Source organism: Rattus rattus, chromosome 7 (genome assembly GCF_011064425.1).
Source record: "Rattus rattus isolate New Zealand chromosome 7, Rrattus_CSIRO_v1, whole genome shotgun sequence".
Lineage (NCBI taxonomy): Eukaryota > Metazoa > Chordata > Mammalia > Rodentia > Muridae > Rattus > Rattus rattus.
The window spans coordinates 58999980-59013060 of NC_046160.1; the positions used below are offsets into that span (position 1 = coordinate 58999980).

The following is a 13081-nucleotide window of genomic DNA, read 5'->3' on the forward strand; positions in this document are numbered from 1 at the left end:
CTTTTGAATTGCCTGATGTTGGGGACACATAGTTCCTGCCATTGTTTTTCTTGCCCAAATGAAATTAGACAACAAATAGCTTCTAAGTCTAGATTTAAATAAAACTACATTTAGAAAATTTATAAAAACAAGTAAAGAAAAGTTTTCCTTTGCAAGAATTTCAGCATTTTAAATTTGAGTGTGTTTATGTTCATCACAGTGTATTACGCAGACTGAGCTAAAAGTAGCAAAACATTTTAAAGTCTTTTAATTGATTAATTTTTCCAGTTAATTCAGTAGAATTATATAACTAGAAATATTTTGAATAGTAGTCTAATCTAGCTTTGATGACATAATCCAACATTTATATATTATAATGTCTTCAAGCTCTGGGTAGCTTAATTAAAAAAAATTATTTCAGTTAATTTATAATTCACTCATCATAAGTTTATCTGTCCATTTGTCTCTTTATTATTTGGTAGATAAGACACTGTATATTGGCTAGTAGTAAAGGCTCCAGTTAAATATTATTTTTTATTACTTTTATTATTTTTGCAGTCAGCCATTGTCCCCTCCCAGTTCCTTATCCCTTTCCTCCTCCTCCCATCTCCAAGAGGATTTTTCCCTCCACCCTGCTTTTCAATTATTATTGATATACATAATTCTGTAAGCTGTACTTGTTTCATACATATTTCAAAAATAAAATATTCAGCTGTTTCATAATTTAACAAGGCAGTATATTCTATTAAAGTAACTTACACTAAATGGTTCAATATCTTCCACTCTTAAAAATACTCTTATAAAGTTCTACTTTCAATACTAAATAAATGAAAGTATGAAGCTTCTGCTAAATACTTAACACAAATAATCCTTTAATAATAAAAATTAAAAAATATTTATGGACTCTCTGCTCCTCCCTGTTCCAGAGACAGCTGCGTCTTCTCGTGCAGTGCCAGCCTTGTCTCATAGACAAGATGGTGAAGGTCGGTGTGAATGGGTTTGGCCATATTGGGCGCCTGGTTACCAGGGCTACCTTCTCTTCTGCATCTTGGCAAAGTGGAGATTGTTGCCATCAACGACCCCTTCATTGACCTCAACTACATGGTCTACATGTTCCAGTATGACTCTACCCATTGCAAGTTCAACGGCACAGTCAAGACTGAGAATGGGAAGCTTGTCATCAACAGGAAGCCCATCACCATTTTCCAGGAGCGAGATCAAATGGGGTGACGCTGGTGCTGAGTATGTCATGGAGTCTACTGGCATCTTCACCACCATGGAGGGGATCATTTGAAGGGTGGGGCCAAAAGGGTCATCATCTCTATCCCTTCAGCCGATGCCCCCATGTTTGTGATGGGTGTGAACCACGAGAAATATGACAACTCAAGATTGTCAGCAATTCATCCTGCACAACCAACTGCTTAGCCCCCCTGGCCAAGGCATCCATGACAACTTTGGCATCGTGGAAGGGCTCATGACCACGGTCCATGCCATCACTGCCACTCAGAAGACTGTGGATGGCCCCTCTGGAAAGCTGTGGCGTGATGGCTATGAACATCATGTGATGGCTCAGAACATCATCCCTGAATCCACTGGTGAAGCCAAGGCTGTGAGCAAGGTCATCCCAGAGCTGAACAGGAAGCTCATTGGCATGGCCTTCCGTGTTCCTACCCCAAATGTATCCATTGTGGATATGACATGCTGCCTGGAGAAACCTGCCAAGTATGATGACATCAAGAAGGTGGTGAAGTAGGCATCTGAGAGCCCACTAAAGGGCATCCTGAGCTACACTGTGGACCAGGTTTTCTCCTGTGACTTCAACAGCAACTCCCACTCTTCCACCTTAATGCTGGGGCTGGCATTGCTCTCAATGACAACTTTTTAAAGCTCGTTTCCTGGTATGACAATAAATATGGCTACAGCAACAGGGTGGTGGACTACATGGCCCTACATGGCCTCCAAGGAGTAAGAAACCCTGGACCACCCAGCCCAGCAAGAGAGCAAGAGAGAGGCCCTCAGTTGCTGAGGAGTCCCCATCCCAACTCAGCCCCCAACACTGAGCATCTCCCTCATAATTCCATCCGAGACCCCATAATAATAGGAGGGGCCTAAGGAGCCCTCCCTTCTCTCTTGAATACCATCAATAAAGTTCGCTGCACCCCAAAAAAATTTATGTAGGTTCAGAAGCATCTTAAGTGATATTGAGCAAATCATTAAAATTGTGTGTGTGTGTGTGTGTGTGTGTGTATGTGTGTTTATGTTTTACATTCTTTCAGTCTTTCATTGCTTAATATTTCTCTCCATAAAGAAACTAGGCTAGAACATGAGTCAGGTTCTCTTCAGGTGGAGAAAATGTACAAGATAAAAATGAGACCAAATCAGAGTCTTCTACATTTCCTCCAGATATAGTGCTCAGACCCTGTCTACAGAAAATGGATGTGCAATCTCTTTTATATAGAAGCTTGAGGCTAACAGAATAGAATGACAGAAGTAGAGGTAAAGAGATAGTTTTGAGATAAATTTTAGCATTTTCTGTTAGCCAGCTAGATCATTGAAGCCGCATTGATTAGAATCAGGAGAAAATGAACAATAAGATGTGTCTTAAGTCTCCATAATGAAGAAGCAAAGGCACTTTTAAGATCTTATGCAAGTAAATTAAAAAAAAGAAACAAAGATGGTTCTTATATGTAAAAGAAATACATGATGGACTGCAGTATTATAGTAATTCATCCAATTGGGTATTCTGATGAAATTATAAAAATTCTATAAACATTTCAGAGAATCTGGACTAAAGCATGGAACTGCAGCGTAAAACCATTTTTTAAATCATGTTTCTCATGGGACTTTGGTAGCTGATGGTCTAAAACTATAGGTTTCTATATTCATATGCCATTTTTCTATTTCTGGTTAAGGAAACAACTGGATACTGTTACTCTGCTAAACCTGTGAGCTTTGTAGCAGAATTTTCCCCTAATTGAGAACAAGAAGCCAATCACTGGGCAAGAGGGAGGTGGACTTTCCAGGTCCTAGAGAAGAAGAGGGAAATCAGGAGGAGGGGGATTTGCTTTAGGACTGCGGAGCAAGACAACAAGATGTAGACCGGGGACTGTTAGTTCAGGTGGCAGAGGTGGCAGAGTCCACCAAGATCTGCCACTGGAAGATTTCGAACATAGAATATTTGGTGAATTTAGGGTGCTGGATTCCATGCCCAACCATTGTGTTATCTGTTGTTTCTAAACTAAGAGTGTCTGGTGTTTTCCATCTTGTGGCAGATAACCATGACAGAGGGTGGGTTTGTGAGAATGTGCCCCAGCTAAGTGTGGAAATTTGATAGTGCTGAGTGGGTTTGGCAACAACTAGCCTTGAGGAGGAGGGAGCCATCTTGGAGATCTGGAGAGGCCTTGGCAAGGAAAAACATGCTGCCTTGGACTTAGTACAGTGCTGGGAACAGACTGAGACTGCTGACCAGTGCATAGCCGACAATAACGTGGATTGTTTATTAACATTGCATGTAGCACTTTGTCATAATTTTGAAAATTGATGTAGGCATGTTTTCTCCACTTTATCAATTCACTACACAAATCTGGAGAGGACTTTGTGTGGGAGTTACTACTGAAGCTTTTATGAAATGGCTGGCTCTCCTGGTTTCTTCATAGAGGAAATGGATTCCACTTGTATAATAACACCCAAATGATAAAGAAATCAAAGACAGTCTGGCTTTCTTTGATCATTTCAAGAACATTATTTTACAAATTAATGAAGATATATATCTTTTTTTCCATGTGGAAAGGTTTAGTGAGAGAAGAAGAGTAGAAGAGGAGAGGAGTAAAAGTTGGCCATGAGCACGTGGAGGGAAGCAGGGAGAGGAATGGGGAGAGAAGGGACAGAGGGGAAGGGGGAAAAGGGAAAGAACAAGGAACAAGAGCAAAGTTATATATCTTTAATATAAATCTACTGTATTTTCATGTAGGCAACTCCTGGGGTTTTCAGTAATTCAGAATTGTAGACTTTGGCTTATAAATCTGGCTTACAGGTTTATAGAACCATTAAGTGTTCTAAGTATCACATTGCACCTATCTCCCTAATGACAGTGCCTTTGGGCATGTGTCTTATGGTTTTATTTATATCTTCAGTTTACAAAATATTTAAAGTGTTTCTACATTTTACTTAATGTTTCTCTTAATTTACTCACTATTCTCAAATGATTGTGTCTCATTTTCCATTTTCATTTATGAAATTCCATCATCACTTCCATGTCTGGCCTCTTCATTATACTTTGTCATTAGCATGTAAAGGTATAACTTTATGTACTGTTGTATGATATGTAATTAATATCCAGCCCATAATATTTGTCAATTAAATACAAGTACTCTACCACCATTCCTAACTTAAAGAATTATACTCTATCCATGGATTATGTTTAGATTTTAGTTTGTAACACAATTTGAAAACCATGTCCTCTACTCTATAACCTCTCTTTCAATGTTAAATAACTTGAGCATGATTGTGAGGCTATAACTACTCTTCAACCCTATCAGAAATCCAAGAATGAATTAAATATTGCCTGAATATATAGGAAGCATCGAACATAGCTTCCAATATGTACACAATTATAGAGACAGCTGACTACCTGGACAGTCCATAATTTCTCATAACATTGGAGCGTCTATCTTTAGTCTTTTGGCACAGAACCACCTGGAAGACCCTTCGTGAAGTAGGAAATATGAAGGATCAGTGTACCCTATCTTGGCAGAGCTAGTAGTCAACTATCCCACCTGTTTGTCCCTTTTGGACAGTATTTTCTGGAGATGATGTAAATAATTTTTGTCCAGTGACTACCTTGACAGGATAATCAACCTTGCTTGTAGGTAAATATGCTCAATTTTCCTTTGAAGGGGACATATTTCATTGTCAAGTGAGTCTTAATAATGAAATAACATTAAGTGTTTCATTCTGTGGACTTATGATGCTTTTGAAGACTAAGTAAAGTATCACTGAAATATTACACCTTAATTATTCTTAGCCATTCTTATTTGAGTGAACTGAAAACACTTTATTATAATTAAATCAGAATCTAACATAACCATGACTTTAATATCTGGCCCTTAACTTCTGTTACTTAATCATCTTAAGCAGTTTGTAAAGCAGCTATTAGGAAGACTGGGTCTAAGCCTTGTATTCTTAAATGAATTGTATGGGTACAATGCCTAACAAAGAACAATAGTATTAATTTCAATTTTTGTATCAAAAGAACAAATTCACAGCAATAAAAATCTTAAATCTGCATCAATCTACAGATTTCTCCCTGATAAATGGGGAAGCATGAGCACACACTCTACCTATCCTTTTCATATCACTTAAATAGGATTTCTCTTTCTTTTTCTTATTTTCTTTCTTTCATTCTTATTTTTTTGTAACTATGTCCATGCAGATAGTATTGGAATGATCTCTAGGAACATTCTTTTTGGAAGGATGTTTCAGCCTCACTCTCTGCCACTCTCCCATGAACTATTTGCTATCTAAGGAAACAGCTACTAAATATTTGTTCAGAACCCCAATAGACTGTTCCAAACAACTTTTATGGAAGGTGTAATGTTTTCAAACCTCCCATGTATTTTAGTCTCCCTTTAATCTAACATTACTAGTATAATAAAAAGAGAAAATATGTTTTCTGTCTGTACTCCATATGATCAGTGCAAGAAGGAAAAATAATGAGAAGGCAGCTCATTTATTTGCCAGAACATTTCAAGACATTTTGTGTTTCAATTTATGAGCCATTTGTTGGGTTCTAAATGTTATTTCTCAGGTACAGTAAATAGCAACTCTGTATTCTTTGTAGCGATGGCTTCTGTCAGGCTGATGTCTAGTGCTGTTTCTTAGTAAATATATGTATACACAGAGCAATGGATGGGAGTTCCCTGTGACACTTCATAATCAAGGCCGCAGTTATTCACAAAATATTTTCTATGGTATCAGTTAACGTTACAGAGAAAAATTAATGTGAAATGTTTACTCTGATGCATTTTCAACATTCTTTTTAAACTTTTTATTTGCTTATTAAGTACATAAGTGTCTGACTGTGGCAAGTCTCTGTAATTTCTACCCAAAATAAAAAAAAAAGTAGAATATACTCCACAGCGTTGAACAATCCTGTTCCCTTGTAGATGAATGGTGGAAAGTTTTCATAATGTGTGCAAAGAGATTGTTGCAGGCAGAAGAGCTCTATGATTAACATACAGTCATGGAACATGGATTATGAGTGTTTGTCTTCATTGTTACCTAAATAAATATTCAGTCACAATAACTTTCAAAAAGATTTAACACTTGCATATTAGTTATTTTGCCCATTGTTGAAACCTGAAAAAATACCTGACCAGAACAACTTGAAGAAGAGTCCAATCTGTCTTACTTTTTGAGGGGTGTAGTCTAACATGATGAGGAAGGTACAGAGACAGAAGCAGGAGGTCACAGAGTGGCTGGTCATATTGCATCCATAGCCACGAAGGACAGAGAGAATAGAAAGTGACTCTAAGCTATAAAACCACAAAGGCTTCCCCTGTGGACCCTTTCTCTTCAGAAACCTTTCCAAACAGCATTTCTAGCTGGAGGTCATGTGCATGCAACCTATATCTTGTTGACAGGAAGGTCCCCATAGAAATGACTTCAGAAGTCTCTTGGCAGTTATTTAGTACATGGAACCATCTTTCCCATCTATTAACTATAGAAAGGTTCATCAGCATCTCAGAGTATCTGAGTTAAAGAGCTCTGCTCACTTGTCTTAACTGAAGAAACAACAATTCCTGCCTTCTCCATCCCCAGAGAAGTGTCACAACGTAATTTCTCTATAATCTCCTTTGGAAAATGTCCCTGTACACACGCACTTTTTAGTCTTAATCAGTCCTATGGATCTCGAGTCTAGAGAAATATTTTAAACATTTATTTCCAAATTATCCATTCATAATAGCACCCATCTTATTCACACAAAGCTGATTTTGTCTAGGTTTTTGGTAGACCTTTCTCTGCTGATACCTTGCTATACAAATTTTTCTGAAAAAAGGTGGTGAATGCCACAGTGAGTTGAGAAGGGAACTTCTTACAATCCTTGAAGGCCAATCCAAGGCTTGATACATAGAAAGAAAAGTATGATTTTAAGCAAAGGTAAATTAGTGTGTTAAATTAGTCCATTTGTAGTGACAGCAGTAACTCTGGGCAAGTGAATCAACTTTAGGATTCTCACCTATAAAGCTAGGATAATAGCAGAACCCATCTTCTATTCTGTTGTCAGAATGAGATATTGTATTAAAAGAATTTAGCACACTATCTAGTAAATAACAACAAAAAAAACCCAAAAAACAAACAAACAAAAAAACAAACCATGTCCTTATTGCCCTGTGGCTTTAAAGCTATTTTAGTGCCATTGTAGATTCTCTTGTCCTGAAGTCCTCTTCTCGTACTTTTCCTCACCTCTATCCATGTTTATTCTTACATAACACTTGGGACTCAGAGCATGTGGTCTGAGACCTGGCTGGGTTGTTTCTAGCTATCATCTGCTTGTGAGAACAGTTTAGTGCAACCTGCCTAATTCTTTTCTCAGCCTTGACACTTACATGACCTTGAATAAATTTCCCTCTCTGGTTTTGTCTGGCTTCCCAATATAATGCCACATTGCTTTGACTAAAATGACAGCCTTATCATTTGGAGAAAATGTTTTCAGTATTTCTGTAATGATTTTCTAGAGCACAGAGCAGACTTGTCATTAAATTTCCAACACTCTTGCCACCTCCTTTTCAAGATTGCTTGCCCAGGGCTGGGTGGCAGTACTTGAATGATTTCTGACAACTATCAGTGACAATGGCATTCTTGCTACCATGTTGTGATCACCAAGAAGGTGATCCGTATTCAAGAGAGAAGCGAACCACGTTCAATAAGACACATGTAGGGGATTATATTAGTTTCTCATCTGCAAAAGCCAAGATGAATTCTCTGTCATCACTTAGCTGAGCTACTGTATATAGAGTTCAGTAGTATGTGGAGAAGACCACTTTGTGGAATGTTTTTTTCTTTTTCTTGAGTATCTAAGAAAATGTCTTTAAATTATTATTCCCTTTCAATGTTATATGCTAGAGACACCCTATTTCTTCTAATTTTGTTATTTTATGATACATTTCAGATTGGTGTCTGCACAAGAAAAGTATAGGGACTTTTCATTGAAGTGCCTCCTCTGTTTTTTCCATTGATGTTGAGAGACAGCTTGAGTAACTTCTCCCTATTGTCTTGCTCAGGGTAATCTCTAAATGGAAGCTCTCTGTGCTGGTACCATTGTCTCTATAGAGTTTCATAGGATGATTGCCAGAGCAAGGAGAACATTGTTTTCTTATATAGACCAGTGGATTGCTTAAAATGAATGATGGCCTTTATTTACCTAAAAGAACAGTGCCTCCATTTTATGTTAACAAAATGAGAAATGTTATTTACAAGTACTTAATATTTTTGGAGTTGGATTGTATCCAGTAATAAACTTCAAGGTTTTTGCTTTTAGTTTGCATCTTACCTATAGTGGAGGACAGGCAGAAAAAAAAAGTCAAATCAAAGAGGAGGCAGCTTGTCGCTGTAGTAAATGTCAGACAGATTGAAGACTGTCCTCTGATTTGTGTGTACCCACAGTGTGCTTAAGTGTTCTGTTTGTTTTATTCATGGTGCTTCACTGGGTCTCATCCAAAAGGCTGAGAAGAAATGTGTATATGTTTGAGTTCTGTGTCTATTTTGAATCTGCCTATAGCTTGAGAGTTTGCATTATTTTTGAAAAAAATATCGCTGAAAAAAATCCTTAAATCCCATACCTGCTGGGTTTTGCTTCCTGTGTAGCTAGAACTACAATAGTGCCCCTACGGCACCACGTCATTGTTTGTAGTCATCTTTTACTGCTTTTCCTATGATTTCTAATTCTTATTTTTTCTGTGTACTTCAGTATGCATATCTAGTTCACTGACTTTGTTTTCAGCTGTGACTGATTTGATAGGAGAGAGGCTTTTATCTAAACATTCATTTATTCAGAACATATATTATTATTCAGAAACTATTTGTCAGAAACTATTACTGATATTGGAAATGCATCAGTGAACAAAGCACACAAAAGTTTTGCCATTATGGAAGAAACTTATTTTCTATGCAAGAAGAAAGATTCAGAGAAAATACAATAAATATGTATATATCACTCATATTTTAAGATGTGCTAAGCAGTGTGAAAAATACAAATGAACACGGCAATGTGGCAACCAAGTTTCATCAGAAAAGTGACACTGGAGCAATGTGGGGCAACAGAGGAAGAAGCCATGTGAAGACAGGCAGCTCAGAGAGTCACTGTGGCTGCTGTTGGGCAGCAAGGCAATGCTGAGACCTCCTGAATTATGCACTCCTGAATTGATTATGGCTCTGTTTAGGTTAGTAATAGAAAAGGTTGTAAGGTAAGACTGCATTCTGGAAATGCAGTATTTCAGTATTGTACCAATGGACTGGATGAATGTATCTTACAGAAAGAGGAAAGAAGCCAAAGGAATCTCGAAGCACTTTTGCCAATTGGTAAGATAAAGCAAAGAGGGAGTAAGGAGTTAGGGTTCAGATTGGGCACAACTACAATCCACTGTTGGAAGACCAACATAATTAATCAAATAACTACACTCTTAAACATTGTGATGGCTATTATTGGTTGTCAACTTGACTATATTTGGGATGATCTGTAATCCAAAATTGGAGGGCACAGCTGTGAGGGTTTTTGTCCTGGTTTCAAGTAGGTGAATTAATTTCTAGTCTTCAGATAGAGACACAAACTTTTGATCCACACCTTGAGGCAGGAAGGCACAGGCCTTTAATTCAGATTTTGAGGAAGGTTCTTGGTGTTGGTTCTAGAGACAGAATCTTTAATGAGGGCTACACTTTCTGCTAACAGTATACATCAAGATGTAGGAGAAGGAAGCTTTTGCTCTTTGCCTACTTATCCTCACCCTGCTAGCACATCCATTACTTCACTGGAATATGAGCCTACTTCTTTGTGACTCCAGCATATACTGAAAACTAACTGAGACGTCCAGCTCCATGGAGTGAGCAACTACTGGATTCTTGGACTTTTTGCTCATAGCCAGCCATTACTGAATTAGGTGGACTACATCCTGTAAGTCATTCTAATACACTTTTTATATACAGAGAAATTCATTCTATTACTCTAGAGAATCCTGACTAATACAAATACTTTATGTATTTTTGGTACTCATAAAGTTATCATTTTTCACAGTTTATATCCTTTTGATTTCTCTTCTCGGATATATCTTCAAAGAGAGTCCATAATTTTTCCAAGTAATGCACCATCAGGTTTGAGATTGTTTTTGTCAGGAAATGAAAGATAGAGAAGCATGTGCTTTATAAACTAGCAAATGCATTGAAAGCCGAGCACTTAAATCGACACTTGTCATGTCTTACTTCTTAGGGTAGTTTGAGAGTTAAATCATGTATAAAACTGCAAATAATGAAGGAAATGCCTATCTGTAACTATGGCTTTTGAATATTGGTATTTATCTGGCTTAGGAAACAAGTTAGTACAGTGATTGAATACAGGCTTTGGAGTCAATAAGCCCATGGTTTGGATCCCTGTGGAGATATTTTCCATTTGAATGACTTTGGAGAAATTATTTCAGTGTCCCCTTGCTCATATAATTTGGGAATAGTAACACGATACTCACAGGTTTGTTGTGATTGCTCAATAAAATTATGTTCTTGATTATATGGGCACACAATAAATGTTCATTTGTAATATATTTTTTCCTTATGTTTGACACGTTTTGAAGACCACATTAATTTCATTTGCTTTATGTCTTCTGTACAAACCTCATATAATTCCAACCACATTTTGGTTGGGTTTTTTCCTATCCGATATATCTTTCCAAAGTCAATTTTAGGCCTCAGCTTTTGGTTAATATTCTAAGGATAAAAATTAATAAGAAGAAAGGTCCAGGGGAAGAAGGTAAATAAATATATCAGGCAATAATACTCAACAAAAAAATGAATTATCTGACTCGAGACTAGGATTTTAAGGTCTTTCATTTCAAAGCCAGTGCACTTGCTAGAATTCAAGAAATCCTTTTGCTGTTTGTAGTTATGTATGGAAAACTCAGCAAAGTGGTAAAATAACGGAAGAGTCTAGTTCTGCAGCTATATCCTCCTGAGAGTGTGCTAAGTCTCAGGAGGCTGGCATCTGCTCTCTTAAGAGCATAAAATAAGTGAAGAAGGAAGAAGGGAGGGAAGAGTCTTCAGGGAAGACTTTGAGCAGGAATCTTTCCCTCTGGGGGTCTGCATAGAAGAGCACAGTAGAGCCTTTCTGCAGGGTACGCTGTAAACCTCCACAGTCCCTGTAGTGCCTGGCTAACAACTACTTCCTGTACCATCTTTGCTCTTTGAAGGGAGATCATTTGTAGCTTTGCAGGTTGGGTAATGATAATACTGTGGTACAGTATTTATAAAGTTGTAAAACTGACTGATAGGCAACTGCTTAGCAATATGAAAAATACCAAAACGTACCATTTGATAACTTCACAAAGTCACTGGGGAGAAGCTTTAGAAGTTATATTTAAAAGGGTTGCCTTTGTGTCTTTGGAAACGACATTCTGGTGATGTCCCTAATGAGATTTTAAATCTGCTAAAGAAAACAGAATCTAGAAGCAGGATGCTACACTCAGCTGGAAAGAAGCATCCCTCCATGGAGGCTGGCTGTGAAGCTCATGGAGACCTGTCTATCATGTGCTGAAGAGTAGCCACACTGTCTAGATACAATGAGGCCTGCTAATGAGGCTTTGAAATGTAGCCTTGTGCAACAACAGATGGTGTGATAACAAATGAAAGAGTTTTTATCTCAAGTTGCCAAGGTCCTTCTTTCCCCATGGCTAGCTCTTGCTCCTTCCACCAAACCTTTTATTATGCTTGAAGATTGAATTGATTGCTGGTCTTTCACCATGTCAGGCCTCTCCCCTCATCCTTACTTCAGCCTAGAAGCATTTTGGGTCAGGTTCTTCTTCCACTTGTCCTGGGAAGAAGAACCATCCATCTTAGAGCATGAGCTGTACTGCAGAAAGCACTAGCATGGACTACACTACTGAAATTAGCCAGGCACATGTTGCCCCATTCATCTTTCATTCTTTTACTGAGCAAATACTATGACATGTACCCTGTAATCCTTCAGATGCAGGCTTCCCATGTACCTCAGAACATTGTTTAATATTTCTTTGTCGCCATCTTCACCACTTCCACCTTGGTGGGAACACAAATGACTGACTTTAGAAGAAACAGACATTGACTTGAGAAGCATTTTTGAAACTTCTCCTACCTCTTTATAGAGCCTGCATGTACTATGGTCATCAACTGATGCCCCCAGAGGAGAAGATTCTTTGCAATTTCCTGTTCATTTATACTGTAGACAAATACTCTTATCAAAGGCCTCCTTTCTTCCGACACTCTGGCTCGATTATGGAGGTAATTAATGATAACCTGCTTAGCTTATTTATTTAGTATAGTTTAATATCATGATGCAAATACATTTTGTTCATATTCTTCTTTGCAGCTCATACACTGTCGTTATCAGCTTGAGGAAAACGTGTGACAGCCCAATGCAGAGAGAGACCAGCTAAGCAGAAGAGGAAGACTGCCTATGGGGAAGACATTACCAATGGATGTGTGATCTGCCTTTACTTTTCTTTCTCCCACTTGCACAGTATTTATATATCCTTCCTGACTCTGCCTTTGGAGTAGTAGTGCTTTTTACATGACAGAAATTCAGGATTTGGAGAGGTGGAGTCTCATCCTCTAGCCCAGAAGTAACACTTGAACTGTAATCTTGGACTCTTACTACCCAGCTTTCCTATAGACCAGACTTATGGTATTTGCCTTTCTTCTTTCAGTTGAAACCCCTTTAACTGTGTCTCAAGTATCCCCATAAGACCTGGGGCAGAAGTCTGGCTCTACCTCCTGTTTCAAGAGAATAAAACATGCAAGATTTCTTATCATCCCCTCCTAGTTATGTACTGAGAAATATCTGGTCCAGGTTCAGATGGTTGCTTTC

The 13081-nt window shown here is 38.0% G+C and overlaps 1 pseudogene; it reads left to right on the forward strand.

Annotated features, from left to right (window-relative positions):
- Window positions 1-1354: 1354 nt before the first annotated feature.
- Window positions 1355-2957, forward strand: LOC116906070 (annotated as a pseudogene).
- Window positions 2958-13081: the final 10124 nt, after the last annotated feature.